Here is a 6,445-nt window from a genome sequence, read left to right as displayed (position 1 = left end):
AGAAGTTATAGAGAATAAGGGACGGAATCTCATCTTAGTAGTTAGATAACCAGAATCTTAACCATGAGTTTGTTCTATAACCAAAAACCTGTCTCTGCCTAGATTGTACTGCTTGCCATATAATGAATTATTTTTTATTATCTATCTTTAAGGCAGTGATGAATGCAGATGATCTTGTGACATCCCAACTAGTATGTTCTGTTCACTTGTTAGGCTCAAGCTATCAATTTATTAACAAGATTTGTTTTTAGTAACAACTAGCATCAGTCCTCTATGGACTTTTAGATTTTTTTTCAGCTTCATTCTTGATGTCATATAATTCATTTTTGGTGTCAGTTGAACCACCTAATATATTCAGGTGAGTCTGCTGTTTAAAAGAAAAACAGCTATGGCTAACAACTTTGGAATTTGTGCAAAAAGCAAGCATTTATTTTCATTTTAAAGTTGACTTTTTATTTTGAAGCATATAGCTTTTAATTTTCTTTTATTATTATTATTATATTATTATTATTATTATTATTATTATTATTATAGCTTTTTATTTAGATGTTATATGCACAGGTAATTTTATAGCATTGACAATTGCCAAACCTTTTGGTCTAATTTTTCCCCTCCCCCCCACTCCTCCCCGAGATGGCAGATTGACCAATATGTGTTAAATATGTTAAAGTACAAATTAAATACAAAATACAAAATACATGTCTAAACAGTTATTTTGCTGTACAAAAATAATTGGACTCTGAAATAGTGTACAATTAGCCTGTGAAGGAAATCAAAAATGCAGGTCGACAAAAATAGAGGGATTGGGAATTCTGTGTAATGGTTCTTAGTCATCTCCAAAGTTCTTTCACTGGGGGTAGCTGGTTCAATTCATTCCTATAGCTTTTAATTTTCAAAGAAAAATGTTCTTTGCTCTAATTTTGTTTCCTTAACTTTTTGTTCCTTTATGTTTTTAGGGTTCTAGACTTTTAAAAGTCATTTATAATATATATATTTACATGTTTGAATTTGATAGTTAGTTACAAAAGCCATTGTTCTGTGAGACTATATTTTTCTCAGAGTATACTTAAAATTTCAAAAATAGTTCTCTTGTAACATCTCATTCTCAGAAAAGAATATAAGCCCTTTGAGATGATCCCACACTACTGTTTTTTTTTTTTTTTTTCTTCTTCATTGTATCCTAGCACTTAGTAGAAAGCCTTCAATATATAGTCCTTAATAAGTGCTGGAAATGAGTAAAATATTTGAAAATTGGTAGCTGCAAAATTTCTTGGAAAAAAATCATGGACCTTATGTATATCTTCTCCATCCTATGAAGGAGAAAAAAAAAAGAAAGAAAAGAAAAAGATGATCAGGAAAACATACTTCACTGGGATAATGTTCAAAAACCCAGCATCAATTCTATTGTAAGATGAAGCATCAGAATAGTACTTGATATAAATACCATATCATTAAGGGAATATTTTAAAAAGAGATTCAAACTTTCTCTTGAAAAATTTCTGTAATAGTATCTTTACTATTTAATGTTCTGATACAGATCTTAATTCCTTGATATCTAATATATTTGGTAGTAGAATTTTACCTGGGAGATGAACCTATTTATATAACTTGCTGTCCTTTTATTTTGCTCTTTATGAAATTAGAAAAAAGAGAAACTATTTCCATTGATCTTGAATTATAACATTCTGTGAGAACAAAGCACAATGATAACTCTCTCTAATCTTCTGCGGCCAAAAAAATCCCATTTGTTCTTTATGCCTTTGGTCTTGTCACTACCCACAAGTGTTCAGCTTCCATGTTCATGAATTTTGAAATTTCCTTATCTGATCATAATCTCTTGTCATTCCATCTTTTCTTTTGCCTTACATCTCTTAATTCTATTCTTCATCTTCATCATGACTTTCAGTTTTCCTACCCTTAAGTTCTTCATTCAGTAAGTTCTAACATTCTAGGATTGGTTATACTTTGCTTCTAACCGCATCTTGATCTTATGCTGAACTAAATCATCTCTAAACTGCTCTCTAGGTTTTTATGATATTCTATCCTGACTTTCCTCCCTATTTAACCATTCCTTTTCAATACTCTTTGCTGGAACACCACTTAGTTTATGCCTACTATGCTTCCCCTCCAACTCTCTATCCTGAACCTTCTTCTCTTTTCTCTCTGTTGATCTTTTGTTGATCTTTTCATTTCATGTGGATTCACTTATCTCTATGCTGATTATTCTCAGATCTAACTATCTATCTTTAATATTTTTCCTGATTTACAATCTCACATTTCCACACATTGAACCTGGGCATCTCAAATTGAATGGCTCATTCCCATTTTAAATACAGCATGTCCAAAACTGAACACCTTATCTTTCTCTAAAAATTCTCCTTTCTTCTTAAATGTTCTATTTTTTCCACTATCTTACCAGTCAGCCAGGTTCATAATCTAAGTTTCATCCTTGAATCTTTATTTTCTCAAGGCTGGCTTAAGTATCAAAGTAGGCAAGACAGGTATATACTATTTTGACTGAAATGTAAGAAGGGTAACATTAAACGATACTGGAAAAGGGTAGATTAGATTCAAATTGTAGAGATCATTTAACACCAAATCAAAGCTTTTACACTTTGTCCTAAAGGCAATAGGTTAGCCACTTGTGCTTTAAAAAGATGATTCTCTTCCTTTCCCTCCCTCCCTCCTCCCCAACCCAGTTTTCTCCCTAGCTGTGTGGAGGAGAGAAGGAAGAAAGACAACGCTGGGAGATCAGTAAGTAAGTTGGGAGAGTTGTGATTGAGATGTACAAGATATAGTGTAGATAAATTGATAGGGCTTGATGATTGATTAGGTATAAGGAGATAAGGGAAATAGAAAAGTCAAATATCATTATGGGGCAATGATCCTTAATCACTAGAAGGATAGTTGCAACCTTCATAGGCATGGGGATGTTTAGGAGAGGGGCAATATTGATGAAGAAGATGACTAATTCTTTTATGAACATTTAGATTTTGAGATGCCAAATGCATGTTCAAGTCAAGGCCAACAGTCAGTTGGTTATGTGAGACTGGAGTCTAGGGGAAAGATATGGTTCAATAAAAAGATTTGAGAGGCAGCTGTATAAAAGTTATATATAATTGAGGCCCCACCATAGATAAAATTGGCAAGGAAGAAGGCGCAGAAAAAGAAAGTGGTCCATTTATATACCCATATACAGGGTCAGGAGATAGATTATGATCCTTCAAGGAAAATGAAACATTCAGAAAAGGGAGTAAATCAGCAGAGAATAATTTCATGAAAGCCAAGGGAGGAAAATATTCGGGAGAAAAAGGATGGTTTCGAATGTCAAAAATTGCAGAAATTTACATTGGGATCAAAAAAGAAAAGGCTAGTTAATTTTGCCATTGAAATCACTGGTAATATTTATAAGAGTAGTTTTAGTAGATTGATAGTTAGAAACCAAATCAGAATAGTCTGAGAAGTGAGTGGGCTGTGTGACATGGTTTGTTTGTTTCGGGAGTTTGGCAAGGGACAGGAGGAGAGGTATGGGATAGTAATTTGTGAAATTAATAGGATTATGTGAAGATTTAAAGATTGGAGAAAATGTTCTGGGCCTCAGTTACCTCTTCCATTGTTTGGACCAGATGATCTCCAAGGCCCTGAAATTTATTCTTTATTTATTATTCTATTAGATATGTCCCCAAATCCCCAAAATGAGTAAAAAAGAGACAAAGTGAGTCACAAAGTTCATATATAAAATAAAGTATGTCTTTTTTTCAATAAGAAAGTCCATCAGTTTCTTATCTTACTTTAGAAGTAGACAATAACTCAAAAAGTTATCAAGCTGTGCATACCCTTTGACCCAGCAGTGTTTCTACTGGGCTTATATCCCAAAGAGATTGTAAAGGGGGAAAGAGACCCACATGTGCAAAAATCTTTGTGGCAGCCCATTTTGTAGTGGCAAGAAACTGGAAACTGGAGGCCCATCAGTTGGAGAATGGCTGAATAAGTTATGGTATATGAATGCTATGGAATATTATTGTTCTGTAAGAAGTGACCAGCAGGATTATTTTCAGAGAGGCCTGGAGAGACTTACATGAACTGATGCTAAGTAAAATGAGCAGAACCAGGAGATCATTATACACAGCAACGAGACTATATGACGATAAATTCTGATGGATGTGCTCTCTTCAACAATGAGATGATTCAAACCAGTTCCATTTGCGCAGTGATGGAGAGAGCCATCTACATGCATAGAGAACCATGGGAACTGAATGTGGAACACAACATAAAATTCTCACTCTCTGTTATTTGCTTGCATTTTTTTTCTCAATTTTTCTTCTTATTGATCTGATTTTTCTTGTGCAGCAAGATAATTATATAAATATGTATACATATATATTGGATTTAACATGTATTTTAACATATTTAACATGTATTGCACCACCTGCCAGCTAGAGGAGAGAATGGGGGAAGGAAGGGAGAATTTGGAACAAAAAGTTTCAGTGTTGAAAAAATTACCTATGCATATGCTTTATTTAAAAAAAAAAAACACTTTAATTAAAAAAAATGAGATTGAACACCTTAAAACTTACTTTAATTAGGATGGGAATTACTTGATTAAGTCAATCAACTAATTTTCCACTTAAAATCTGTTCTAACAACACAAACTGATAATTTTCACCAGTGTTGGGACAATAGAAAGCATTGTTTTTATAGTAAGGAGTAATATGGATTGGGGTTCTAGTTCAATACATTCTGAATAGCCCTGGGAAAATTGCTGAGGCTCAATTTGCTCTTCAATAAAATAGGAATTTTTAAAAAAGATAGTAGACTATAAGCCTACCAGTTTCTCTATTTTTCAATACCCAACACATTAGAAGAAGGTATACTACTAGAGGTATGCACTGTGAACAGAAAGTGACAGCTAATAGGGAGAAAGAACCTGAATTATAAGAAGTATACAGAGGCCAAAAAAAAAATAGGAGTCTTGTGCAATTTGGGGCATAGCATATCATTTCTATATTGATCTTGTACCATCAATAAAATTATTTTGTAGGGGCAGCTAGGTGGCTCAGTGAACAGAGCACCAGCCGTGAATCAGGAGGACCTGAGTTCAAATGTGGCCTCAGACATTTAACACTTAGCTGTGTGTCCTTGGGCAAGTCACTTAACCCCAACTACCTCAGCAAAAACAAAAACAAAACAATAACATTATTTTGTTATATAATATACTAAAAGACAAGAATGAATAGGTACTTTTAGCAAATTTTCATCTAAATTTGTTAAAATTATGTAAAGTTTATATAGTAGTCAATCTTCAGTTATACAGAAACTTCTTGATGGGTCTGTTGAAAATACATGGGAGAACTTTAAAACTAATGAACTTTTTCTACTAAATTGCAAAACAGTTCTGCTTAGGTAGTAAATATTCCAATGAAAAAATAATTTACGGTAGTTATTTGCATTTCAGAGAAAAGAGAACAGTGATCATAGATCTTAGCAGGGAGTCATCAAAAAGTTAGGATTTAAGCAAGAAGTTGAAGGTTAAGTGGTATTTACAAGGACTTTAGAATCATAGAGATAGAAAGACTTCAGAAGCTAGTCAGGCCAATCTTCCCATTTTTACCAGTGAAGAAACTAAAATTGAGATATGTCAGATAGTAAAGCAAGATAGTAAGTGACAGAGCCAGAATTTAAACCTTGAACTTTGAACTCCCAAAATAGCACTCTTTCCACGTAAATTATACACTTAGATTTTTTTCCTCAAGCTATTTTTATTGCTGAGATCACTAGATCCCAAAGAGATGTATCGACTTGCCCAAATTGCTAATTTTCTAAGTATTTGGATCTTAAAATAGTTTTTGTATAGCATTTTAAGGTTCACAAAATACTTCATTATCTCTCATTCTCACAGCAACCTTGGGAGATAGGTGCTATTAGTATCCTTATTTTACAAATAAAGAAACAGGCAGACATAGGTGTAAAGTGTCTTGTTCAGGTTCCTACAACTAGAAAGTGTCTATTGCTGGAGTTGTACTCAGATCTTACATTCTTAAGTTCAGCATCCTATGCACTGAATTGTCCAGCTATTTTTTTTTTTTTTTTTTTTTTTACCTATAGATATGTCACTTTCTTAAGAGGTATTCTATTTCTTATTTCTCATACTATACTAGTTTAATGTGTTTTGCACAATAGATAATCAGTAAGTATGTTAGTTGATTGATTTGTAGATATTTATAAACATTTTGGATTTCAGAAGAGTATACCTAGAGTTAATTAGCCATATATAATCTTTCAATTCAAAGCTTGTATCTTAAAGACCAAGGAGTCTAATTTAAAGGAAAGAGGAATAGGAAATACACTAATTTTAAAATGACTAATAGTAGATCATTTCCAAACATTCATCTGGTGTTGCATAGCAATTAGGGAAAACAATTGCAATTTAGCTCTTCTGTTTTCT

The sequence above is a fragment of the Antechinus flavipes genome, chromosome 6, assembly GCF_016432865.1.
Source record: "Antechinus flavipes isolate AdamAnt ecotype Samford, QLD, Australia chromosome 6, AdamAnt_v2, whole genome shotgun sequence".
Classification (NCBI taxonomy): domain Eukaryota; kingdom Metazoa; phylum Chordata; class Mammalia; order Dasyuromorphia; family Dasyuridae; genus Antechinus; species Antechinus flavipes.
The sequence above is the reverse complement of the archived record's forward strand: the minus strand, read 5'-3'. Positions refer to the sequence as shown.